The 27,302-nt window shown below is 49.4% G+C and overlaps 1 pseudogene; it reads right to left on the bottom strand.

The window, feature by feature from the left end:
• Positions 1-232: 232 nt before the first annotated feature.
• LOC141171773 (olfactory receptor 10A7-like) lies at positions 233-19,231 on the bottom strand (annotated as a pseudogene).
• Positions 19,232-27,302: the final 8,071 nt, after the last annotated feature.

The following is a 27,302-nucleotide window of genomic DNA, read 5'->3' as shown; positions in this document are numbered from 1 at the left end:
GAGGTGGGGGCCCAGGTCCAAATTTTGCATTGGGGTCCATTGGACTCTAGTTATGCCACTGAAAGTTACTGAGTATGTCAGCCTACCACTGAAGGTGAACAACCTTTAATACTTGAAGTGATGTACAGTATCTAGCCATGGTGATATCATAAAAAGACTACATAACTGATTTTATTTTCTCACTCAATCTAAGGACAATGGAAGAATAAACAAAAGTCTATAATATTGAAATCTACCCGGCTGCTCCAACTTTGATGATTTGTACCTATAAGAAAGGAGGAAAATGTAAATAAGCAAAGAGAAAGGCAAAACCCAACAATATTAAAATGGACAAAGAAACAGGAGAAAAACGAGGAAAGCCCTTTAGACCTCGTGGGGGACTAAGGGCTGACATTATTAACAGTTGAGAGAAAAAGAATATTATATGAGATTTTAAAGCCTGCACAGCAAAAATCATTGAACACTTATGAAACATGAGGCCAATAATGTTAATTTATAACAAAAAATATCCTGAAAGTAAAGAATTTTTATTCTTAAAGTATATGGAAGACAGAGTTTGATATTTAGTCAGTAAAAGACCTTGGTCGGTCAAATGGAGGTGCAGATAAGGAAGAAGATAGTTGACATGTTTTTAGTTTGTGCAGCTTGCCAGACTTGTGGTAGTGGTGATGGGCGAGGAAGGTTCACAAATTCCAATGTTTCACAGAAATGAGCAGGGTTAGAATAATCACGTAAAGCAGGAGAACATCCATCTTTTTGGGCTGTGAGAGCAAAGGGAAAGCCCCAAAGATAGATGCTCTTTAGTTTTCTTTTAGAAACTATCTTCCTAACAGCGCCTTTTACATCATTATTCCTTAAAGTATATATAAAAGGGTTCAACATAGGTACAATAATAGTATATGTGAGAGACAAGAACTTTCCTTCATCCATGCCATATCTTTAGTGTTGAGCGAGCACTAAAATGCTCGGGTGCTCGAAGCTGGGGCCGAGCTCGCCGTGATACTCGGGTGCTCGACCCGAGCAATGAGCCCAATGTTAGTCTATGGGAGACTCGAGCATTTTTGCGGTGGCACCCCCGGCAGTCTTTTAAAAGCCTAACAAGTGCCCAAAACGATAGTGACAGTGCTCAAATGACATGGGGACAGCATGGGGATCGCCCCAGGAAGCATTTCTGACCCCCAGGTCACTGCTGTCAACAACGTGGTCAGAGGTATTAAGCCACTTTTACAGGCTCACAATAAAACGTTCAAAAACGAAAGTGAAACTTTTTTCCTGTGAAATATGTTAAGGAACATCCTTTCCAGGGTAAAGACTTGTGTATAAGTTAAAATAAATGACCAAAAACAAAAATACTCCTCCACACCTTCGGCTATGTTCACAAGTAGCATTTTTTATGCGTTTTTGCACTTTTGCATTGCTTTCAACTATGACAAATGCATTCACCGTGAAATGTCATTTTAACATTTTACAACCTTATCTGGCCATGTGCTGTGTGACACATGCATAAAGTGCTGAAAAGACAAGGGAACAGCATGGGGAAGACCCCTGGAAGCATCTCTGACTCCCAGGTCACTGTCTAAAAGTGTGCCCATCATAAGTGATCCTTACCGCATCAGAAGATGCAGACTTGCAACTATCCCCATGCAAGTTCTAGTCCCAGGGCAGTGTTCAATTGTACCTCCCCCATTCCTTGCAATACAAGCTCAAGTATGCAGCCTGCCACCCACCCACCCCCAGGCTGCAATACCATACTGCTTGCTTGCTTGAACTTGAAATTGGGCCTTTTAGGCATGTGGAGGCGGAATCTGGCCACCACGTCATGGCTGTGTTGGCGGCCTGGAATCCATACTCAGTCCCCAGCCGCCCGGCGGACGGGTGTCCATACTCGGTCCCCAGCCGCCTGGGGGCAGCCGGGTGTCCATAAACGGTCCCCAGCCGCCCCTATTTCTCCTTGGAACATCCCCCCACACACTTTTCTTAGCCCGGCCTGCTTTAGGCAGCATTGGACGAGCCCACCAGAGAACCAGACTCCTCCGGTGGGCCCTGACTTCTCCATCGGTGGAGTTGAGAGTGCCAAGGTGAGGAGCATGATGATGACAGAAGTTAGCATCTGCTATATTTTCTTTTAATGCAAGTGTAAGTGTGCAGCCTGCCACCCACCCACCCCCAGACTGCAATTCCATACTGCTAGCTTGCACTTGAAATGGGGCCTTTTAGTTTGGAGGAGGCCGAAGCTGGCCACTACCTCATGGCTGCTTCGGCAGCGAGGAATCCATACTCAGTCCCCAGCCGCCCATATTTGTCCTGGTGTGCCTTATACATAAGATTAAGCGCGTATACCAAAACATTACCTGTGCCCTCCCCAGTGCATTTAGTGGGAAGGAGAGCTAATTCCGCTGTAGTGTGTGCATGCCAAACCCCTGTTCATGGTACATGCGAAGATGCCTCCCACCTTGCACCTGTCATTGCAGACTTGCAACTATCTCCATTCAAGTCCTTGTCCCAGGGCAGTGTTCAATTGTACCTCCCCCATTCCTTGCAATGCAAGCGCAAGTATGCAGCCTGCCACCCACCCACCCCCAGGCTGCAATACCATACTGCTTGCTAGCTTGCACTTTAAATTGGGCCTTTTAGGCATGTGGAGGTGGAATCTGGCCACCACGCCATGGCTGTGTCGGCGGCCTGGTATCCATACTCAGTCCCCAGCCGCCTGGTGGCCGGGTGTCCCCACTTGCTCCCCAGCCTCCAGGGGGTGGCCAGGTGTCCATACTCGGTCCCCAGCCACCCCTATTTGTCCCGGTAACCTTTCCCACACTTTTCTTAGCCTGGCCTGCTTTAGGGCAGCATTGGCCGAGCCCACCGGACTATCAGACTCCTCCGGTGGGCCCTGGCTTCTCCATCAGGGGAGTTGAGAGTGCCAAGGTGAGGAGCATGAAGAGGATGATAGAAGTTAGCATCTGCTTTGTTTTGTTGTAATGCAAGCGCATGTATGTAGTAGCGGCTAGGCCTGAGGTGGTCAGCGTTTTGGCGCATATCCTACCTCCTCCGAGGATTGCTGGATGTTTTCCTGCTACTATCCAAGTTCTATGACTCCCGTTAAAACAAAGCTTCAGGTGATAAATGATGGATGAGGTAGTGGCAAAGGAGAAAGAGCAGGAGGAACAGGAACCATTCACATCAATATCAGGCCAGTCAAACAGATATGTATTGTAGGATATGTTTCTGTAACAAAAGGAGCGGTTTGGCTACACAGTTATAGGGCATACAGTGAGTGCAATGCCTACCAAAAATTTCGAGCCACTCCAATGCCCCTTGGAAATGACATGGAGGTCAGAGGGCGTTAACTAAACCTTTTTTTCCATTTATAGCAACTGGGTCTCCCATGCACTGTTGGCCTAAGCAGTGAATGGAAGGATTTCCAAAAATTATGAGGAACTGCAATGCCCCTTACAAGAGCCATGTGTGGCACCCCAGGGGTCTGGTCACCACAGTAATAGAGATATTACGTCGGAGAGCAAGTGGAAGTTTCCTGGTCAGGATCCCTTAAACATGCAACATCCTCCTGCCCCAATCCTGGGAGGGGAGAATTCTGCCCTTATAAACTGGATCTGGGGCGGGGTTGAGTGAGTCAGAGAACAGTCAGCGTCAGAGTGAGAGCAAGGGAAAGTAACAGCAAGGAGCTCTGTAGGAGCTAGGAGCTAAAGACCAGGGGCTGGAAGCTGAGCAGAGCTCGCCCTGGCAGAAGACAATAGGAACCGGACACAGGAGTCCGAAGCTGTGAGGACTTATATATCCAGCAGCAGAAACCAGCCGGCAGGAGATTTCAGGTGCTCTGGCCATAGAAGCCCGGAGGCTCAGTCACAAGCAAGGGACCACCACTGCCATCGTCGAGCGGAGGCTAACAGAAGGCCCCAAGTCACCAGCCATACGGGTGAGCACTACATGGTACACTCAGGGACGTGGGCTACTTCTACCCGCTTACAGCAAGGTAGCCAGGAAGAGTGCAGACAGACGGGGAGGCCTACAACTCCACCTGGCCAGGGGAACTCCTGCTTGCTCACAGACTGACCAGGCCTCTTATACTAGCCAGTACTCCCGGGAGGGTCTACCTTATAATCATCAGTAAAGACCCTGAACTGCACTGCAAAGACTCTGAGTCATTACTGCTGCGCTCGTGCACCATCACCCCCATCATCTACACTCACTGGCCTGAGGCTATACTCCTCCCGAGGGGAGTTATCCCACTCTATGCTGCGCAAACAACACCAGCCTCAGCGGTCTGCCTCGCAGCGGTGGTACTCCCTGATCGCAATCCACGGGTGGCGCAGTCGGACAATTAACCTCAAAACCTAAGAAAGACTGCCACTGGTTTGACCAGCCTGTGCAACGGGACCGGGTCACCGCCACGGACACTACAGACCCCAGAGACCCGGCACCGGGTATCCCACACACGTGTACACACGGCCCAGGGGGCGCGTCACATGCAGTACAGCATATTACAAACATAAGTCCCATTATTGGGGAGTGGGTGTCCCATAGTATTTGCTTATGCTTTCCCAGCAAAAGCTGCCAAAATTAGGACGGAGCAACTTGAAATGCCCCTTACAAGAGCCATGCAGTACAGCATATTACAAACATAAGTCCCATTATTGGGGAGTGGGTGTCCCTTAGTTTTTGCTTATGCTTTCCCAGCAAAAGCTGCCAAAAATTAGGACGGAGCAATATGTAATGCCCCTTACAAGAGCCATGCAGTACAGCATATTACAAACATAAGTCCCATTATTGGGGAGTGGGTGTCCCATAGTATTTGCTTATGCTTTCCCAGCAAAAGCTGCCAAAAATTAGGACGGAGCAACTTGCAATGCCCCTTACAAGAGCCATGCAGTACAGCATATTACAAACAAAAGTCCCATTATTGGGGAGTGGGTGTCCCATAGTATTTGCTTATGCTTTCCAAGGAAAAGATGCCAAAAATTAGGACGGAGCAACTTGCAATGCCCCTTACAAGAGCCATGCAGTACAGCATATTACAAACATAAGTCCCATTATTGGGGAGTGGGTGTCCCACAGTATTTGCTTATGCTTTCCCAGCAAAAGCTGCCAAAAATTAGGACGGAGAAACTTGCAATGCCCCTTACAAGAGCCATGCAGTACAGCATATTACAAATATAAGTCCCATTATTGGGGAGTGGGTGTCCCATAGTATTTGCTTATGCTTTCCAAGCAAAAGCTGCCAAAAATTAGGACGGAGCAACTTGCAATGCCCCTTACAAGAGCCATGCAGTACAGCATATTACAAACATAAGTCCCATTATTGGGGAGTGGGTGTCCTATAGTATTTGCTTATGCTTTCCCAGCAAAACCTGCCAAAAATTAGGACGGAGCAACTTGCAATGCCCCTTACAAGAGCCATGCAGTACAGCATATTACAAACATAAGTCCCATTATTGGGGAGTGGGTGTCCCATGGTATTTGCTTATGCTTTCCCAGCAAAACCTGCCAAAAATTAGGACGGAGCAACTTGCAATGTCCCTTACAAGAGCCATGCAGTACAGCATATTACAAACATAAGTCCCATTATTGGGGAGTGGGTGTCCCATAGTATTTGCTTATGCTTTCCCAGCAAAAGCTGCCAAAAATTAGGATGGAGCAACTTGCAATGCCCCTTACAAGAGCCATGCAGTACAGCATATTACAAACTTAAGTCCCATTATTGGGGAGTGGGTGTCCCATAGTATTTGCTTATGCTTTCCCAGCAAAAGCTGCCAAAAATTAGGACGGAGCAACTTGCAATGCCCCTTACAAGAGCCATGCAGTACAGCATATTACAAACATAAGTCCCATTATTTGGGAGTGGGTGTCCCATAGTATTTGCTTATGCTTTCCCAGCAAAAGCTGCCAAAAATTAGGACGGAGTAACTTGCAATGCCCCTTACAAGAGCCATGCAGTACAGCATATTACAAACATAAGTCCCATTATTGGGGAGTGGGTGTCCCATAGTATTTGCTTATGCTTTCCCAGCAAAAGCTGCCAAAAATTAGGACGGAGCAAATTGCAATGCCCCTTACAAGAGCCATGCAATACAGCATATTACAAACATAAGTCCCATTATTGGGGAGTGGGTGTCCCATAGTATTTGCTTAAGCCTTGCAAGCAAAAGCTGCCAAAAATAAGGACGGAGGAACTTGCAATGCTGGCACCCTGGTGGTATAGTGGTGGTGGAGGTTGAGGATAAGGAGAAGAAGATTAAAGAGCCGAAACGAGGAAGCTTATACCCATGTGTGGGTGTGAAGCGGTGCATGTGAATACACCTTCCGAAATAACACAGTGGATTTGACTTTATGTTACTCTGCTGTCATTTGGTGGTGATGAGAAGTCTGGCCCAATCCAGCCCTTGTTCATTTTGATAAGGGTCAGCTTGTCAGCATTGTCAGTTGACAGGCGAGTGCGCTTATCAGTTATAATTCCCCCAGTGGCACTAAAAACACGCTCCGATAACACGCTAGCGGCAGGGCAGGCCAGGACCTCCAAGGCGTACAGAGCGAGTTCATTCCAAGTGTCCAGCTTGGATACCCAATAATTAAAAGGCACAGAGGAATCACGGAGGACGCTGGTACGATCGGCAAGGTACTCCCTCACCATCTTTTGAAACTTTCCACTCCTTGTGAGAGTACCCTGAGCCTCAGGGCCTGTAAGCTGGGCGGGTGTCAGAAAACTGTCCCAGAACGTTGACAGTGTTCCCCTGCCTCTGCAGGATTGGAGTTGCATCTCTCTCGCCTGTACACCTTGGTTGGGCAACGAACTGTGACCTCTGCAGCTAGCGTGTTCAGATGGGAATTTTTTTAAGAGTTCTGCAGCAAGGGCCTTCTGGTATTGCCCCATTTTTGTAGACCTCTCCACCTCAGGAATAAGAGAGTGAAAGTTCTCCTTGTAGCGGGGGTCTACAAGTGTCACCAACCAGTAATGACTGTCACCCAACATTTTGACAACGCGAGGGTCACGGTTAAGGCAGCGTAACATAAAGTCAGCCATGCATGCCAGACTGGTAACGGGCAAGACTTCCATGTCCTCACCAAGATGACGACTGACCATGCTCTCCTCCTCCTCCTCCTCCTCCTCCTCCTCTTCCTCCTCCCCCCTGTCCTCAGGCTACCCACGCTGAACCGACGGTATGACACTTGTACAGGTACTACCGTCTACAACGCATGATAGCCGCTCCTGTTCTTCCTCCTCCTCCTCCTCCTCTCCCTCATTGTCCCCCAATGCACGTTGGGATGAGATGAGGCTTTGCTGTGTGTAATCGCCCGCTACGGCTTCTTGATCCATCTCATCATACTCTGGCTGCAATGCCTCCTCTTTAATTCTCTGCAGAGAGCGTTGCAAAAGACAGACAAGTGGGATGCTGACACTAATGATGGCATCATCGCCACTCACCATCTTGGTGGCCTCCTCAAAGTTTGTCAGGATGGTACATATGTCAGACATCCAGGTCCACTCCTGAGGTCTTATGTGTGGAGTCTGACCTGAATATCGATGGCCTTGTTGCAGCTGGTACTCCACAACTGCTCCCTTCTGCTCACAAATCCTTTGCAACATGTGGAGGGTAGAGTTCCAACGTGTGGGGACATCACACACCAGTCGGTGTGCCGGAAGCTGCAAACGCTGCTGCAACACAGCAAGGGCGGCGGAAGCTGTAGCCGACTTGCGAAAATGAGCTGACAGGCGGCGTACTTTCACGAGCAGATCTGGCAACTCGGGGTACGATTTAATAAACCGCTGAACCATGAGGTTAAGCACATGAGCCAGGCATGGTACGTGTGTGATCTCACCTCGCCTCAGAGCCGCCACCAGGTTACGGCCATTGTCACACACGACCATGCCGGGAAGTAGGTTCAGCGGTCTCAGCCACAGATCTGCCTGCTCTTTCACAGCTGTCCACAACTCACAAGCAGTGTGAGGTTTATCACCTAAGCTTATGAGTTTCAGCACAGCCTGTTGCCGCTTGGCGGAGGCAGTACTGCAATGCTTCCAGCTTGTAACTGATGTGGTGATTTCTGAGATGGAGGCTGAACATGAGGAGGAGGAGGAGGACGCGCAGGAGCTGTACACTGTGGGGGCAACTCTGACTGACATAGGGCCCGCAATCCTCGGTGTGGGGAGGATGTGTTCCGTCCCAAGGTCCGACTGGGTCCCGGCTTCCACTATGTTTACCCAGTGTGGCGTCAGAGAGATGTACCGTCCCTGACCATAAGCACTTGTCCACTTGTCCGTTGTCAGGTGGCCTCTCCCAGTAACTGCGTTGTTGAGGGCACGGCAGATGCTTTGGGACACGTGCTTGTGTAGTGCGGGGATGGCACACCGGGCAAAATAGTGTCGGCAGGGGACCGAGTACCGAGGGACGGCCACCGCCATAAGATTGCGGAAGGATTCCGTCTCCACCAGCCTAAAAGGCAGCATTTCCAATGCAAGCAGTCGTGAAATGTGCGAATTTAGGACTGTGGCCTGTGGTGGCGTTAGCTGCGAATTTCCGCTTTCGTTCAAAGGTCTGGGATATGGACAATTGAACGCTGCGGTGGGACTTGGACGTGGATGTTGATGCTGTTTCTTGAGAAACTGCCATAACAAGTGAAGACTGAGAGGAGGGGGCATCTTTACATGCAGTATGGACAGGGGATTGCCTTGCACACACAACAGGGGGTTCTATTGCACGCACAACAGTGGAAGAAGCAGTGGTGACACCCGCTGACACTGGTCGTAGACCCTGGGTTTCGTCCCACAAAGTCAGGTGCTTTGCTGCCATGTGCCTGATCATGCTGGTGGTGGTCAGGCTGGTAGTTTTGTCACCCCTGCTGATGCTGACATGGCAGGTGGAACATATGGCCTTTTTGGGGTTATCAGCAGAGTCTTTAAAAAAATTCCAGACTCTGGAAGACCTACCGCTTGTACTGGCAACGTCCCTCGTGTTCGTGTTACGGGGAACGGTTGCCAGCCTTCTGTCTGCGGCCACCACACTGCTTCTTCCTGCCTGTTGGGGTACTCTGCCTCCCTCCCCCTGTGTGCTGCTAGCCTCTCTCTGCATGTCCTCCTTCCACGTTGGGTCAGTTACTAGATCATCCACCACCTCCTCCTCTTCCACTTGCGCACCACGATCCTCCTCCTCACTTCCTGGCAAATGTGTCTCGTCATCGTCCACCTCTTGTGACAGATTGCCAACGTCGACTTCCTGTGGCCGTGGCTGTTCAAATATTTGGGCATCGCAACATGGGATCTCCTCTTCCACCACTTCAACCGTATTAGGCGAGGGGCCCAAATATGGAAATGGACCAGTGAACAGCTCTTCAGAGTGTCCAAGTGTGGGATCACTTGCTGTCTGACGACACTCGGCATGGTGGGAGGAAGGAGCATCAGGGTGAGGAGGAGAATGCGGTCGAGACTCACGGCTACTAAGAGTTGACCGTGTGGAAGACAGACTGGAGGTGGTGGTGCCCAGGTAACTGGAAGTATTATCTGCTATCCAATTAATAGCCTGTTCACACTGATCAGTTCTCAATACTGGTGTTGTTCTGTGCTTCCCTAGTAATTCGGTCAAGAAGTGGGAGCAAGAAGATGTGGCTGTTGGTTGCAGCACATTTTAACCTTGGCCACGGCCCCATCCTCTGCACGAACCATCACCAGAACATCCACTTCCACGTCCCTTGCCACGCGCCTTGCCCATTGTAAATGAAGTAAAATAGCTTACACTTGCACTATCAATGGAAAAAGGCTAATAAAGAGTAGATTAGAACCGTGGAAGAGGAAAACCACAGTTATTGTTTACTGGGGTATACCACACTTTTTTAAATAGAGATATTTGCGGCTGAACAGTGAGCGACACACTCAAACTGCGTTTTTTTTAGATACCAAAGGCCCAAAACTGGATAGTACAGTGATTTGATCCGTGGAACTGCGAAACCACACTGGGAAGTCGGGCCTACTAAGACTATTTTCAACAGATATATTTTTGTGTCACAACAGTCAGGAGACACTACTGTTTTTCTTTACGGAAAAAACTACCAAAACCTGAATAATAGAGATTTTTTACCGTGGGATGGCAAAACCACAGTTATTGTTTACTGGATGTTATGCACACGCCCGGACTGACTGGCGTGTGCGGGAGTAGTGGTTCCACTGGACCATGGACCGGAGAGTGCCTGGAGGGTCGTGACTAAGTATCTGGCCGATCCGACCAAGGTGGCACGACGGCATACGACGCCAGTGAACCAGGGAGAAACCGGGCAGAGGGACCAGGTGCTACTCCAGGTCAAACTCCGGACACGGGGGTTGACCCACACAGGGATTACTGGAACAGGCAGGCTAGGCTGGCACAGACTGGTGGATATAAGCAAACACGGCAGGTATGCAGACGGGTGGATACAGGCGAATATGCAGGCAGGGAGGTACTGGCCGAAAGGACGGGCTGGAGCACAGAGAGGACAAAACCCAGTACAGACTGGGTCACAGAAACAGAACCGCAGATGCGGTAGCCAAACACAGCAGAGAGGGAATGCCCGAAGCGGTGGGCAAGAGCAGAGCAGGACGGGACTGCCGGAGCAGCGAGCACAAGCAGAGCAAGACAGGACTGCCGGAGCAGCAAGCAGATGCAGAGCAGGATGGGGCTGCCGGAGCAGCGAGCAGAAGCAGAGCAGGACAGGACTGCCGGAGTAGCGAGCAGATGCAGAGCAGAAACCGCAGGAGCGGCAAGCAAGGCAAGAGCAGAGTGGAAACCGCAAGAGCGGCAAACAAGGCAGGAGCAGAGCGGAAACCGCAGAGCGGCTAAGAAGGCCACAGCAGAGCGGAAACCGCAGAGCGGCAAACAAGGCAGGAGCAGAGCGGAAACCGCAGAGTGGTAAACAAGGCAGGAGCAGAGCGAAAACCGCAGAGCGGCAAACAAGGCAGGAGCAGAGCGAAAACCGCAGAGCGGCAAACAAGGCAGGAGCAGAGCGGAAACCGCAGAGCGGCAACCAAGGCAGGAGCAGAGCAGAAACCGCAGAGCGGCAACCAAGGCAGGAGCAGAGCAGAAACCGCAAGCGCGGCAAGCTAAGCAGGAGCAGAGCGGAAACCGCAGATCGGTAAACAAGGCAGGAGCAGAGCAGAAACCACAAGAGCGGCAAGCTAAGCAGGAGCAGAGCGGAAACCGCAGAGTGGTAAACAAGGCAGGAGCAGAGCGGAAACCACAGAGCGGTAGGCGAGGCAGAAGCAGAGCGGAAACCGCAGAGTGGTTAGAACCGCCGGAGCGGCAAACGAGACAAGGCAAGGGGATAGGACTCTGTTCACAAAGAACAGACGGAGAAGGAAAGGCAGAACCAGAAGCACACAAAGTACTTACAAAGAAGTAGCGAGCGTACACTAAATTCACAACAGAGGTACAGAGACGACGAGAAGGAATTTAGGAGCAAGTTCAGACTCTGCAGAAAGACGCAGAAAACAGACATAGAGGGAAAAGGGAGAAAAGGCTAAAGTAGAAACGAGGCACAGACAACTGGGAACCGAGGAACGGGAACAAATACAGCAAGGCTGGGACACAAACAGGACTCTGTTCAGACGGGAACAGATACCGCAAGGCACAGACAACTGGAAACAGAGGAACGGGAACAAATACAGCAAGGCTGGGACACAAACAGGACTCTGTTCAGACGGGAACAGATACCGCAAGGCACAGACAGGCAGATCTAGGAATACAGCCCCTAGAAGGCGAAAGAACAGGCTAGAAGCGTGTTCACAAGAACAGACACAGTTCAGACACAGAACTGGAGAACAGGCAGGAAAACAGGATAGGACCTGGCACGTCAGAGACAAAAAGCCAACTGACAGGACACAATGCTCAGGCGCCATCTTTAGGAAGAAGGTGGTATAAATACCCAAAGATGGACAGCAATAGGCTGAAGGTGCAACAGGGGCGTGTCCGCAGCAGGTACAAGAAACAGGAAGTTCAGCGGGCGTCGCCCTATGCAGCCAAAACAGACAAACAGACAGCAAGGAGGGAAGCCAGAGAGACATTCTGGACTGGAGATCAAGTGCGCGCTCTTGCACAGTGGGAGATGGACCACCATGCAAGGACGCCGCCAGGTATGTTACAGTACCCCCCCCCTTACGCCCCCTCTTCTTCAGGCCTGCCAGAATCTTCCGCAGGGAATTCGAGGACCAGTCGTTCACTTCAAGGAGATCACTTCCACTGTCCACAGGAAAAATTGATCTCATCTGGTTAGCTAGGATGCTACCACCTATCCAGCCATCCTTAGCAACAGACGAAACGGGTGGAGTACCAGGAACAGCACACAAGGAAGTCTCTCTCCACATATTTTCAGGTGGCACCCCAGAGGGTACAGGAGACAACTGGAAGTCCTTCACCGGGTTGGAGGGGGACAGAGACTTGGGGGTAATCTCTGCTTTGGGGTACATCTTGTCAAGCTCACAGGAAGAAATAGACAGGTTATCAGGTACATAATGAGGAAAAGTCACTGTCTCTTTGTTATCTGGTGGTACCCCGGAGAATTCAGGAAACAACTGGAGGTCCTCCGCCGGGTCAGAAGAGTGCAGAGGCTCAGAGAAAACATCTGCTTCAGAGTACACTAGATCGGACTCACTGGAGGAAGCAGGCGAGGTATTGGGTCCAGGATATAGGAAAGTCTCTGTCCATTCACCACCAGGTGGCACCCCGAAGGGTTCTGGAGACAACTGGAGGTCCTCCGCCTGGTCGGAGGGGTGTAGAGACTCGGGAGTAACCTCTGCTTCGGAGTACACTAGGTTGGACTCACTGGACGAAGCGAGCGAAGTATCAGGTACAGAGTATAGGAGAGTCTCTGTCCTTTCGCTACCAGGTAGCACCCCGTAGGGTTCTGGAGACAACTGGAGGTCCTCCGCCTGGTCGGAGGGGTGTAGAGACTCGGGAGTAACCTCTGCTTCGGAGTATACTAGGTTGGACTCACTGGACGAAGCGAGCGAGGTATCAGGTACAGAGTATAGGAGAGTCTCTGTCCTTTCGCTACCAGGTAGCACCCCGTAGGGTTCTGGAGACAACTGGAGGTCCTTAGCCTGGTCGGAGGGGTGTAGAGACTCGGGAGTAACCTCTTCTTCGGAGTACACTAGGTTGGACTCACTGGACGAAGCGAGCGAGGTATCAGGTACAGAGTATAAGAGAGTCTCTGTCCTTTCGCTACCAGGTAGCACCCCGAAGGGTTCTGGAGACAACTGGAGGTCCTCCGCCTGGTCGGAGGGGTGTAGAGACTCGGGGGTAACTACCACTTTGGGGTACCCATTGTCAGGCTCGTAGGACGAAGCGGACAAAGTATCGAGTACCGAGTGTAGAGAAGTCTCTCTCCATTTGTCATCGAGTGGTATCCCGGAGGATTCAGGAGGCAACAGGGGGTCCTGCGCCAGGTAGTAGAGGTGCACAGACTCAGAGGTAACCACAGCTTTGGAGCATCCTTGGACATGCACACCGGTTAAAGTGGGTGAAGCATCTGATGCCGGGTGCAGGAAGTTCTCCTGTGTGGAGTCTGGATGGGCAGAAGTCTCTTCGGGCAGGAGAACCAGAGCACTACCCACGCACGTTACCCGTTGGGGCTTCTCCGGGATACAGGGAGATGAAGCTTCAGTAGGGACTTCAAGGTTGGGGTCAGGAGGTCTCAGGGAGGACAGACCCTGGCGTGACGGCTTGCCTCTACGTCTAGTACGTCTGGACTGCCTCTTGAGGTTGGGAGAAGTATTCCGGAAAGCGTAGTCACCCTGTGAGGATTCTGGGTGGGCAGTAGTCTCATTGGGCTGGAGGACTATTGCGCTACCCACACACATTACCCATCGGGGCTGCTCCGGGATATTGGGAGGTGAAGCTTCAGCAGGAGCCTAAGGGTTAGGATCATCGAAGACCATTAGAAAGGCCACCAGGAAGGCCATTAGGTCCAGGAGGATCGGATCCTGTGTTTCATATAGGGGGTTGATCCATTCCAAGGCATCACCCGCCAGGTAAGACATAATGAATGCCACCTTAACCCGATCGGTGGGAAAACATAGAGGGTAGAACTTGAAGTGTAGCATGCATTGCTCCACAAATGCACGACTTTGTCTTGGATCCCCATAGTAACGTGGCGGATCCGCAGGAACGAGAGCAGATAGATCCATCTGGACGGGTGCGTAATTCGCCTGGAACTAGCTTTAAAAAAAAAAAAAAATTATTTATTTATTTTTAATGCATGTATTCGTTGGAAAGCTTCTCAGAGAGCGAAGGCCGTGGGGCTCAACGGGAACCATGGCCTGAGCATGCTGTTATGCACACGCCCGGACTGACTGGCGTGTGCGGGAGTAGTGGTTCCACTGGACCATGGACCGGAGAGTGCCTGGAGGGGCGTGACTAAGTATCTGGCCGATCCGACCAAGGTGGCACGACGGCATACGACGCCAGTACACCAGGGAGAAACCGGGCAGAGGGACCAGGTGCTACTCCAGGTCAAACTCCGGACACGGGGGTTGACCCACACAGGGATTACTGGAACAGGCAGGCTAGGCTGGCACAGACTGGTGGATATAAGCAAACACGGCAGGTATGCAGACAGGTGGATACAGGCGAATATGCAGGCAGGGAGGTACTGGCCGAAAGGACGGGCTGGAGCACAGAAAGGACAAGACCCAGTACAGACTGGGTCACAGAAACAGAACCGCAGATGCGGTAGCCAAACACAGCAGAGAGGGAACGCCCGAAGCGGTGGGCAAGAGCAGAGCAGGACGGGACTGCCGGAGCAGCGAGCACAAGCAGAGCAGGACAGGACTGCCAGAGCAGCGAGCAGATGCAGAGCAGGACGGGGCTGCCGGAGCAGCGAGCAGAAGCAGAGCAGGACAGGACTGCCGGAGCAGCGAGCAGATGCAGAGCAGAAACCGCAGGAGCGGCAAGCAAGGCAAGAGCAGAGTGGAAACCGCAAGAGCGGTAAACAAGGCAGAAGCAGAGCGGAAACCGCAGAGCGGCTAAGAAGGCCGCAGCAGAGCGGAAACCGCAGAGCGGCAAACAAGGCAGGAGCAGAGCGGAAACCGCAGAGCGGTAAACAAGGCAGGAGCAGAGCGAAAACCGCAGAGCGGCAAACAAGGCAGGAGCAGAGCGAAAACCGCAGAGCGGCAAACAAGGCAGGAGCAGAGCGAAAACCGCAGAGCGGTAAACAAGGCAGGAGCAGAGCGAAAACCGCAGAGCGGCAAACAAGGCAGGAGCAGAGCGAAAACCGCAGAGCGGTAAACAAGGCAGGAGCAGAGCGGAAACCGCAGAGCGGCAACCAAGGCAGGAGCAGAGCAGAAACCGCAGAGCGGCAACCAAGGCAGGAGCAGAGCAGAAACCGCAAGAGCGGCAAGCTAAGCAGGAGCAGAGCGGAAACCGCAGAGCGGTAAACAAGGCAGGAGCAGAGCAGAAACCGCAAGAGCGGCAAGCTAAGCAGGAGCAGAGCGGAAACCACAGAGCTGTAAACAAGGCAGGAGCAGAGCAGAAACCGCAGAGCGGTAGGCGAGGCAGAAGCAGAGCGGAAACCGCAGAGCGGCTAGAACCGCCGGAGCGGCGAACGAGACAAGGCAAGGGGATAGGACTCTGTTCACAAAGAACAGACGGAGAAGGAAAGGCAGAACCAGAAGCACTCAAAGTACTTACAAAGAAGTAGCGAGCGTACACTAAATTCACAACAGAGGTACAGAGACGATGAGAAGGAATTTAGGAGCAAGTTCAGACTCTGCAGAAAGACGCAGAAAACAGACATAGAGGGAAAAGGGAGAAAAGGCTAAAGTAGAAACGAGGCACAGACAACTGGGAACCGAGGAACGGGAACAAATACAGCAAGGCTGGGACACAAACAGGACTCTGTTCAGACGGGAACAGATACCGCAAGGCACAGACAACTGGAAACAGAGGAACGGGAACAAATACAGCAAGGCTGGGACACAAACAGGACTCTGTTCAGACGGGAACAGATACCGCAAGGCACAGACAGGCAGATCTAGGAATACAGCCCCTAGAAGGCGAAAGAACAGGCTAGAAGCGTGTTCACAAGAACAGACACAGTTCAGACACAGAACTGGAGAACAGGCAGGAAAACAGGATAGGACCTGGCACGTCAGAGACAAAAAGCCAACTGACAGGACACAATGCTCAGGCGCCATCTTGAGGAAGAAGGTGGTATAAATACCCAAAGATGGACAGCAATAGGCTGAAGGTGCAACAGGGGCGTGTCCGCAGCAGGTACAAGAAACAGGAAGTTCAGCGGGCGTCGCCCTATGCAGCCAAAACAGACAAACAGACAGCAAGGAGGGAAGCCAGAGAGACATTCTGGACTGGAGATCAAGTGCGTGCTCTTGCACAGTGGGAGATGGACCACCATGCAAGGACGCCGCCAGGTATGTTACACTGGGGTATACCACACTTTTTTAAATAGAGATATTTGCGGCTGAACAGTGAGCGACACACTCAAACTGCTTTTTTTTTTAGATACCAAAGGCCCAAAACTGGATAGTACAGCGATTTGACCCGTGAAACTGCGAAACCACACTGGGATGTCGGGCCTACACAAGAATCTATTGAACAGATATATTTTTGTGTCACAACAGTCAGGAGACACTACTGTTTTTCTTTACGGAAAAAACTACCAAAAGCTGAATAATAGAGATTTTTTACCGTGGGATGGCAAAACCACAGTTATTGTTTACTGGGGTATACCACACTTTTTTAAATAGAGATATTTGTGGCTGAACAGTGAGCGACACACTCAAACTGCTTTTTTTTTAGATAACAAAGGCCCAAAACTGGATAGTACAGCGATTTGACCCGTGGAACTGCGAAACCACACTGGGATGTCGGGCCTACCCAAGACTATTTTTAACAGATATATTTTTGTGTCACAACAGTCAGGAGACACTACTGTTTTTCTTTACGGAAAAAACTACCAAAAGCTGAATAATAGAGATTTTTTACCGTGGGATGGCAAAACCACAGTTATTGTTTACTGGGGTATACCACACTTTTTTAAATAGAGATATTTGCGGCTGAACAGTGAGCGACACACCCAAACTGCTTTTTTTTTTAGATACCAAAGGCCCAAAACTGGATAGTACAGCGATTTGACCCGTGGAACTGCGAAACCACACTGGGATGTCGGGCCTACACAAGACTATTTTCAACAGATATATTTTTGTGTCACAACAGTCAGGAGACACTACTGTTTTTCTTTACGGAAAAAACTACCAAAACCTGAATAATAGAGATTTTTTACCGTGGGATGGCAAAATCACAGTTATTGTTTACTGGTATACCACACTTTTTTAAATAGAGATATTTGCGGCTGAACAGTGAGCGACACACTCAAACTGCTTTTTTTTTAGATACCAAAGGCCCAAAACTGGATAGTACAGCGATTTGACCCGTGGAACTGCGAAACCACACTGGGATGTCGGGTCTACACAAGACAATTTTCAACAGATATATTTTTGTGTCACAACAGTCAGGAGACACTACTGTTTTTCTTTACGGAAAAAACTACCAAAACCTGAATAATAGAGATTTTTTACCGTGGGATGGCAAAACCACAGTTATTGTTTACTGGGGTACACCACACTTTTTTAAATAGAGATATTTGTGGCTGAACAGTGAGCGACACACTCAAACTGTTTTTTTATTAGATACAAATGGCCCAAAATGGATAATACAGAGGTTTGAACTGTGGAAATGCAAAACAACACTTCTGTTTCTCTAGCCTACACCAGACTATTTTCAACAGTTATATTTGTGTCTGAAAAATCAGAGACACGCTTTTTTTTGTGGGGGGGGGGGGGGGCACGCCAAAAGGTTAATAAGATGGGTATTTGTACAGTGTGAAGGAGGAAAAAAAAGGAGGATTTAGATGAAAAAAAAAGGATTTTTCCTGGCCCCCGACACCTGGTGCTAAGTCTAGCAATTTCAGCAACAGGAGCACACAGGACTGTAATGCAGCGTTTGCTGGTATAACCACTGTGTCTCCTATACAGCCTGCCTGCCTGGTATCTGGGATGGATATTAGTCCTGAAAAGGACTGTTTGTTTGTTCTGGTAGCCTTTACAGACCCTACACTAACTATTTCGCAGTTTATATCTCTCCCTAAATCAGCAGCGCTGTCCCTACACTGTCTAATCCGGAGCGACTGTGTCCAAGATGGCGGCGCCCCGTTTTAAATACTCGAGGTGACGCTGTGCGGCCAGCCAATCACTGTAATGCCCACAACCAACATGGCTGCAGCATTACAGTGACTGGCTGGCAATCCCTGCATGTTCATTGGCTCTGTAAAGAGCGCCAAACATGCAGGGCGGAGACCCGAGCTCCCGCCCAAGTAACCCGGAAATGTTCAGTGCTCGCCGAACATCCCGAGTAGCGTGATGCTCGGGCGAGTACCAAGCAGTGTCGAGCATGTTCGCTCAACACTACATATCTTGACTTTGGTCTCAAATACATAATGGTGGACGAACCATAGAACATAGTAACAACTGCGAGATGCGAGGTACAAGTAGAGAAGGCTTTTCTCCTACTTGCTGTAGGATGGTGCTTTACAATTGTCCAGATAATGTTAGTATATCAGATAATAGTCAATAAAAAGGAGCCCACAATAAGGAATGAAGATATTATTAAAGTGGCAAATTCATTGAAGTGTGAATTACTGCAGACCAGATCAAGTAATGGCAGAATATCACAATAAAAATGATTGATTCTATTGGACCTGCAAAATGGAAATCTATATAAGAATATGTCCCGATGATCCAACAACCAATAACCAGCCAGTTACAAACTGCCCTCCTCATAATGGTATAATATAGTAATGGATGACATATGGCGTTATATCGATCATACGCCATGGCGGCCAACATGTAGCATTCTGTACTGCCCAGTACTAGAAAACAGTAGAATTGCACAACACATCCATAGAAGGTGATTGTTTTCTTCTGTGAAAGAAGGTTGACCAGCATTTTGGGAACTATAGTTAACAGGTAACTTATTTCCAAAAAGGAAAAATTAGCTAGAAAAAAATACATAGGAGTATGAAGATTTGGACTGAAGCGATAGATAAGAATTATAAATATATAAGCCAGGAGTGAAATCTTAAAGATACAGATTAAGGCCAAAAAGAATAAATACTGGAATTGAGGATTATCGGAAAATCCCACAAGGATAAATTCAGTTATGATCGTCTGGTTTTCTGTCTCCATATTGGTTGAATGTTTCAGCAATTTTTTTTCCTATTATTTTGACAAATCCTGTTACCGGTCACATTTACAATGTAAAATATATTATGATCTTGTTAATAATTAACATTTCTGAAATAAATCAACTCTAATGGATTTTCACACTAAATCCTAGTTTACTTCATCCAAGTCAAATAACAAGTTAATAGAAACACGTCTGTGGTGTTTTTAAAGGGTGTTAATATCCCACTCTGAATGTCTCATTTGCACATGTCCCGAAGTCTATCTTGACTATTCTGCCCCACTTCTGGCAGTCAAGCAGGTTCTGTGATATCTGGGGCACAGGTACATCGTACGATTTCCCAGCACATGAAGGGCGGATCCAGACAGATGGTATTTGTTGTAGTTTGTAGTCTTTATTCCCTAAAGTGGAGAGTATTCTTCACTCATGTGGCTTCACAAGAAGGTAGGAAGACCCCCACTATCTACCTGTCAAGGACCTGTCAAGTTAAGGAATACTATCACAAGGAGACTCTATCCTTTATTCCATTGTCCTGGACCTCTCTCAAATTTGATCTATTGGTCTAGAAAAGATTTTGACATCATTAATTAAAACATACATTTTCTTTCTTGTTAGATATTACAGATTTAAAAAAAAACATCAAGGGAATTAATAATGTGGGATGGATGATTGGCTAGTAACCTTAGATGTAGTCAGCCTTTATGGGTCCATCGAACACTCCTAGTGGTTAACCGCTATTGCTTGTTGGAAAAGAATTAATTATTTTTGTCAACTGGAAAGTGGCCACAGTTTGGGTACTGCAGATCTCAAAGAGGGGCAGATGTGCAGTACTCTGCCGCGGCCACTATACAGTTGATGGAGCTGTGCTCTGTAGCTTCACAACAGAGCACATCTGGTCGTCTCCAGCAGCAGGAACAGCTGATTGGTGGGGTGCTTTCTGTTGCACCCCCACTCATCTGATATTGATGATCTATCTTAAGGATATGCCATTAATATAAAAGTAGTGGACAACCCCTTTAAACAAAGATTATGAAAATAACCTGTTAACATAATTATCCTTCTGGATTGATATACTTTTTCCATATGTGCAGACACGTTGAACACCACAACAGATAAAGAAATGACCTCACTAAGTAATATTATAGTTTACTTCGTTTTGCCTGAATATACACTATTATTTCATATTATACATAAATGGGAGAGATCATGATTTTATTATTTTTCGTTGTTTTTTCCCTATACTGTGTAGAGATGAGCGAATGTTTCAATATTCAGTTCGGATTACGATCGCCGAATTTGCAATATTCGCCGATTTATTCGTCGAATGTTACCAAACGCCATAGGAGTCAACGGTGGGCAAAAAAAAACGCATACACAACACCTTCAAACGGGCCCAAAAGTTGCCAAAATACATCAAATTCGGGGTAGACACCTGGAAAGTGCCATCAATTGACCAAGAGTACAAGTACTGAACAAAAAATCTACAAGATATGGGTGAGCGTACAGTAGGTCAGGGTGCAGCTAGTTGTGCCACAGTATGCTGGAACGAGGCTTACCGCAGATTATATGCTTGTCACAAGAAGTGGGTCTTCAGCTTCCTTTTCAAGGTTTCCACGGTAGGCGACAGTCTGATGTGTTGGGGTACAGCGTTATCAAAGTAGGGGAGATGCAAGGGACAAATCTGCCAAGAGCCTAAATCACGGTAAGCTTCCAGGAGCTCACAACTGAGCAGATAAGCCCCTGCACCGATTAATTTGAAGGGGAAAGGCTTCTAATGACTGCAGGAGCGGGAGAAATCAGAAGCTGCAGTCTTCTGGCTCCTCTCTGTCATGGTAAACCTGTGACACCTTGCAAACTTCAACACAATATTCACAAGGTAGACAGCAGTGGTGGTCGGCCTCCTAGACAACGAGCTAACTCCTTTATGATGATAGAGGACAACATCTGCAAGTAGTTTGTATGTTCTTCTCGTGTTTTTGGGGGTTTCCTCCAGGTTCTCCAGTTACCTCCTCAGTAAAAAAGCTGCCACACAGGAGTGTTCACAGTTAAAAAAAATAGGGCCTGACACCACCATTTCCGTGGCCAACAGATTGGAGATGGTGGATTTCCACCTCTTAGCTTTGTCATGTGTGGGAGGAAACAATCTTTTACGTGACCACAACTGTGGGAATAAGAGCTGGCTGCAGTGCTGAGAGAGGGCGGAGTACGATAAAACGGACAAACTGCTGGACTGTGAGTGAGGTGCAGGGGGACATGTTATTGTAGATTGAGAAACATGTGGTGTGCTCGGTGAAACAAACACAGTAGGCATGTTCGCTTCCGTTACAGCTGACGGGCTCTCACTCAGCCTGACTGGAGCAGGTAGAGAAGCAGAGGTTCTGCAGTGGGAGACCTGCATGCCAGTACTTGGCATGGTAACAGAGGAGGAAGAAGCAGCAGATGAGGTTGATGGGGCAGCTGATGGTTGTTGAGGTCCACTGGTCTGCATTTTATCGCAGTGACATTGAGAGTGTAAGGCATGTTGATTGTGCATGTTAAGGTTCATGCATGTAGTAGTCAAATTATTGCACTTTTTCCCTCTGTTGAGTTTTTTATTGCAATGTTTGCAGATAATGTGAGCTGGCTCATCCTTTGCGATCTCAAAAAATGCCCAGGCTAGTCAACCCTTGCCGCCCCTGCGAGCTGCAGACTGGTGACCACTGCTGGTCACTGCCATGGTTGTGGCTAATGATGCAGTGCTCCTCGTGCTTGCATCAATCTGTGTCTGCGCCATAGGAAGCAACGTAACCTCCTCGTCTTCCTTCTCCACCTCCTCAGATGAGCTACTCAGATGCGTGCCTCTGGGTTCACACCAAGTTGGATGTGCAACCTCATCATCATCCAATGTGTTATCCCATTCCTTGCCCTCAGAGTCACCCTCCTCCTCTCCTTGACCTGACAGCACAGTACAGTCAAGGGTCAGGAAGCTACTCGGACCCAACCTTTTTTTTCCAGCTGTGTGAAGAAGAATATCTGCCCCAAACAATTTTAAGCTGACATACAGTCTGCTTTATATACCCATTTTGAGTTTATCGGGTCTGTGTACTCCTGTGTGGAGAAGAATATCTGCCCCAAACAATTTTAAGCTGACATGCAGTCTGCTTTATATACCCATTTTGAGTTTATCAGGTCTGTGTACCACTGTGTGGAGAACAATATCTGCTCCAAACAATTTTAAGCTCAGATGCAGTCTGCTTTATATAGCCATTTTGAGTTTATCAGGTCTGTGTACCCCTGTGTTGAGAAGAATATCTGCCCCAAACAATTTTAAGCTGACATGTAGTATGCTTTATATACCCATTTTAACTTTATCAGGTCTGTGTACCCCTTGTTTCAGGTCCGGATGGTGGAACCACTGTGCTGTGGTACAAGGAGGGACCAGAGGGGCGTAACTAAGTGCCTACCCGGACCGACCCTAGCTACACGGCGGCTACACGGCGGCTTAGTCGACTTCGTGAACCAAGGAGGGACTGGGGAGGCTGATTAGAGGGCACGGCTGATAGACAGACTGGCTGGCACGGCAGATAGGCAGGCTGGCGGGCACGGCTGATAAGCAGGCTGGCGGGCACGGCAGATAGGCAGGCTGGCGGGCACAGAAGATAGGCAGCGTTGATGAAATGCCAAAGGAAACTAGTGATGATCTGATTGATTCGCTCAACCGGACCATTGGAATAAGGATGATAGACCGAAGAGAAGTCCAAAGCGCCATCCAGCAGCTTACATGTGGCTCTCCAGAAGCGTGAAGTAACCTGAACTCCTCTATCCGAGACAATGTGGAGGGGTAGGCCGTGGAGACGGAAGATGTGAAGGATGAAGTCTTTGGCTAGCACTGGCGCAGAAGGAAAACTTGGCAAGGGAATGAAGTGAGCCATCTTGGAGAAGTGGTCAGCGACCGCCCAAATGACAGTACAATACAGGAAAATCCTTGATAAAATCTATTGCAATGTGTTGCCACGGAGCAGAAGGCATGGGAAGAGGAAGAAGTAGACCAGTCGGAAGTTGCCTAAGCGTCTTGTTACGGCCACAGGAAGAGCAAGCAGAGACAAAATCAACAACGTCCTTGCGCAAAGTCGGCCACCAGTAATGTCTGGAAATTAACAGAAGCGTCTTCCTCTGACCGGCATGTCCAGCCAGTTTGGAAGAATGACCCCAGAGTAAGACCCTCCTCCTATCTGGAGCTGCCACAAAGGTCTTAACAGGAGGAAGATGAGACAGATCAAATGGGGCAACAGTCATTATTCTGGAGGGATCAATGATGTGCAGAGGCTCCTCCTCTTGATCGGTAGACAGGAAGGAATGGAAGAGTGCTTCTGCCTTAATATTCTTGTCTGCTGGACGGAAATGAAGGGTAAAGTTGAAACGAGCAAATAACAGGGACCATCTGGCCTGACGAGGATTGAGTCGCTGAGCGGATTGCAAGTAGGAGAGATTCTTGTGATCCGCATAGATGACCACAGGGTGCAGAGCCCCCTATAGCAAGAATCGGCATTCCTCCAATGCCAGTTTAATAGCAAGCAGTTCTCGATCACCAATGGGGTAATTGAGCTCCGAGGAAGAGAAGAGTTTGGAAAAGAAGCCACAGGTTATCATTTGCCTCGACAAGGACTTCTGGCAGAGGAAGAGGCGTCAACTTCCGGGAAGAACTGCTTGTTACCGTCAGGACGTTGAAGCACCGGAGCAGAGGAGAAAGCTTGTTTCAAGGATACAAAAGCGTTCTCCGCCTCAGGAGTCCAATCCTTGGGGTTAATCCCTTTGTGGGTCAGAGCAGAGATGAGAGCTGTCCGGGAGGAAAAGTGAAGGATGAACAGGCGGTAATAATTAGCGAACCCCAAAAACCACTGAATAGCCTTCAACCCATCCGGTCGGGGTCATTTTAGAATGGCAGACACCTTTTCAGGATTGATCTTAAGCCCAGCCTCCGAGATTATGTATCCCAGGAAGAGAAGAAATGTCTGTTCAAAGACACATTTCTCGAATTTTGCATACAGACGATTCTTCCTGAGCCTCTGCAGTACCTGTCGAACATCTCTTCGATGCGAGGGCAGATCAGAAGAGAACACCAGGATGTCATCCAGATACACTACCCCGCATGAGCATAGAAGATCTCAGAAAATATCATTCACCAGTTCTTGGAAGACTGCTGGTGCGTTGCAGAGTCCGAAGGGCATCACGCGGTACTCATAGTGGCCATCCCAGGTGCTGAATGCCATCTTCCACTCATCACCTTGGCAAATCCGGATAAGATTGTATGCGCCACGGAGATCGAGCTTAATAAAGACCTTGGCGCCCTTGAGGCGGTCAAACAACTCAGAGATGAGAGGCAGAGGATACTTATTTTTGATAGTGATTTGACTTAGACCCCTATAGTCGAAACATGGGCGAAGAGAGCCATCCTTCTTCTTGACGAAGAAGAATCCTGCTCCAGCCGGAGAGGTGAATTTCTGGATAAATCCCCTAAATCTCCTCGATGTATTCGGACATGGCTCTGGTCTCGGCCACCAACAGGGGGTAAATTCGACCTCAGGGAGGTGAAGCACCTGGGATGAGGTCAATAGGACAGTTATACAGCCTATGTGGTGGTAGTGTCTCAGCCTACTTCTTGTCAAAGACGTCAGTGTAAGACCAGTAGGGTGCCAGCAAGTCGGGCAAATTAGCTGGAGAGGATGGAGGTCGAGCAGGACGGACAGGAACCAAACAGGTCCTGTGACACTCCTGACCCCAATGGAGCACCTCTCCCGAACTGCAATTCAAGACCGGCTCATGGGTTTGAAGCCAGGGTAGACCAAGCAGTAATGAATGGGAGAGACCGGACAGTATGTAGAAGGAGATTTTCTCAGAGTGTAGCATTCCTACCTGAAGAACTACAGGCTCGGTGATGAACAAGATGGATTCAGAAAGAAGCTTCCCATCCACGGAGGAGACCGCTAAAGGATCCGCAAGACGTTGGATAGGGATCTGATACTACTCTACAATGGCCTGTTGGATGAGATTCCCAGCGGCACCGGAATCCAGGTAGGCAGTCTCGAAGAAGTGTGTCTTACCGCAGGTGATCGATACAGACAGTCAGGGGTGGAGAGGAAGAATTTTTGCCTAGGATGAACTCTCCAAGCGATCCTAGATACTGGAGTTTCCCAGTCTCACTGGACAAGAACGGATTAGATGCTCAGTATTGCCACAGTTAAAGCAACTTCCCTCGGCGCGGCGGACCTCCTGGCGAGACTTGACCATCTTTACTTGCTCTATTTGCATAGACTCTGGGGAGGAGGCCGATGCTGATGCTGGTTGAGAGACTGGCCTTTGAAAGGTTCGTGCAAGGCGCAGAGGCTTTTTCTCATGGATCACCTCCTTTGAACGCTCCTGGAACCGGATGTTGATCCGTGAGGCCAACGACACCAGGTTGTCCAGAGAGGTGGGTATGTCACGACCGGCTAGTTCATCCTTGATCCGCCCAGAAAGGCCCTCCCAAAAGGGAGACACCAGAGCCTTGTTGTTCCAGGCAAGTTCTGACAGGAGGGTGCGGAAACGCGCAGCGTATTGGCCCACAGTGAGACTCCCTTGGCGGAGTCGAAGGAGGGAGGAGGCAGTCGAAGATGTGCATCCGGGCTCATCGAACACCCTTTGGAAAGCAGCAAGGAAAGCCTGGAGATCGGACACCTCTCTCCCACAGGGGGTTAAGCCACGCCAACGCCTCTCCGGTGAGATGAGACATAATGAACGCCACTTTAGCCCGGTCAGAAGTGAACTGATGAGCCAGGAGCTCAAAGTGCAGGGTGCACTGGTTGATGAAGCCCTGACATAGAGCAGGATCACCACCAAAACGTGGAGGAGCAGATAGTCCGGGTCCAATGCTTGGTGCCACACTGCTGCTGGGAAGAGGTGCCACCGGAACGGATGCCGCTTGGTTAGAGGCAGATGCAGCCGGGGTGGACAGTGCATCCAGACAGGAATTTGCAGTCCGCAGGTAGGACAGGATGGTATCCTGTTGAGATCTCTGGTGGGAGACCTCTTGATACAGGTCTGAAAGCAAAGGAGCCTGGGAGCCACCAGATTCCAAGGCCTGTGCCAACTGTTACGGGTCTGGTTGGTGGAACCACTGTGCCGTGGTACAAGGAGGGACCAGAGGGGCGTAACTAAGTGCCTACCCGGACCGATCCTGGCTACACGGCGGCTTAGTCGTCTCCGTGAACCAAGGAGTGACTGGGAAGGTGAACCAGGTGCCACTCTGGGACCGACCTCGTGTGAGAGCAGGCGTTTCCCACGGGGCTAATAGCCGAAGCGGACTGGCACGACAGATGTGCATGGCTGGTAGGCAGGCGGACAGAGCTGACTGACGGACAGGCTCGGCTGGCAGGCTGATTGGAGGGCATGGCTGATAGACAGACTGGCAGGCATGGCAGATAGGCAGGCTGGTGGGCATGGCAGATAGGCAGGCTGGCGGGCACGGCTGATAGACAGGCTGGTGGACAGCACTGGGACCTGAGGGCTGGAGAGAGTGTTAGCACACAAACTACAACATTGCACAGGCACCTCCATTTTGGAGGAGGTGCCTAAAATATCAGCTGTCCTCTGGCCATTGGCCAGGGACATATTAGGATGGCGCATAGCCCCTTTAAGAAGCAGGGAGCGCGCATGCCCTAAGCACAGTGCCCGGGGATCTGCGCGTGGTGCATGCACCCCGTGCACCCACAGCTAGAGGAGCGGAGGACGCCGAAGCAGAGCTGCGGCGGTAAGGGGGTTGGCGTCTCTGCCAGGTAGAAGGCAGAGACGCCGGCGCTACACCCCTGTGTGGAGAAGAAAATCTGCCCCAAACAATTTTAAGCTTAGATGCAGTCTGCTTTATATACCCATTTTGAGTTTATCAGGTCTGTGTACCCCTGTGTGGAGAAGAATATCTGCCCCAAACAATTTTAAGCGAAAATGTAGCCTGCTATATATACCACGGTAGAAAGAAAATCAATTTCTACTTTATCATGTGTTCTCCTGTGAGAACAATATCTGCACCAAACAATTAACTTAAATTGAGCATAAGTATTA

This window comes from Phyllobates terribilis, unplaced genomic scaffold, assembly GCF_046119375.1.
Source record: "Phyllobates terribilis strain yellow unplaced genomic scaffold, ASM4611937v1 Scaffold_12__6_contigs__length_324123572, whole genome shotgun sequence".
In the NCBI taxonomy this organism is placed as follows: domain Eukaryota; kingdom Metazoa; phylum Chordata; class Amphibia; order Anura; family Dendrobatidae; genus Phyllobates; species Phyllobates terribilis.
The sequence above is the reverse complement of the archived record's forward strand: the minus strand, read 5'-3'. Positions and strand labels throughout refer to the sequence as shown.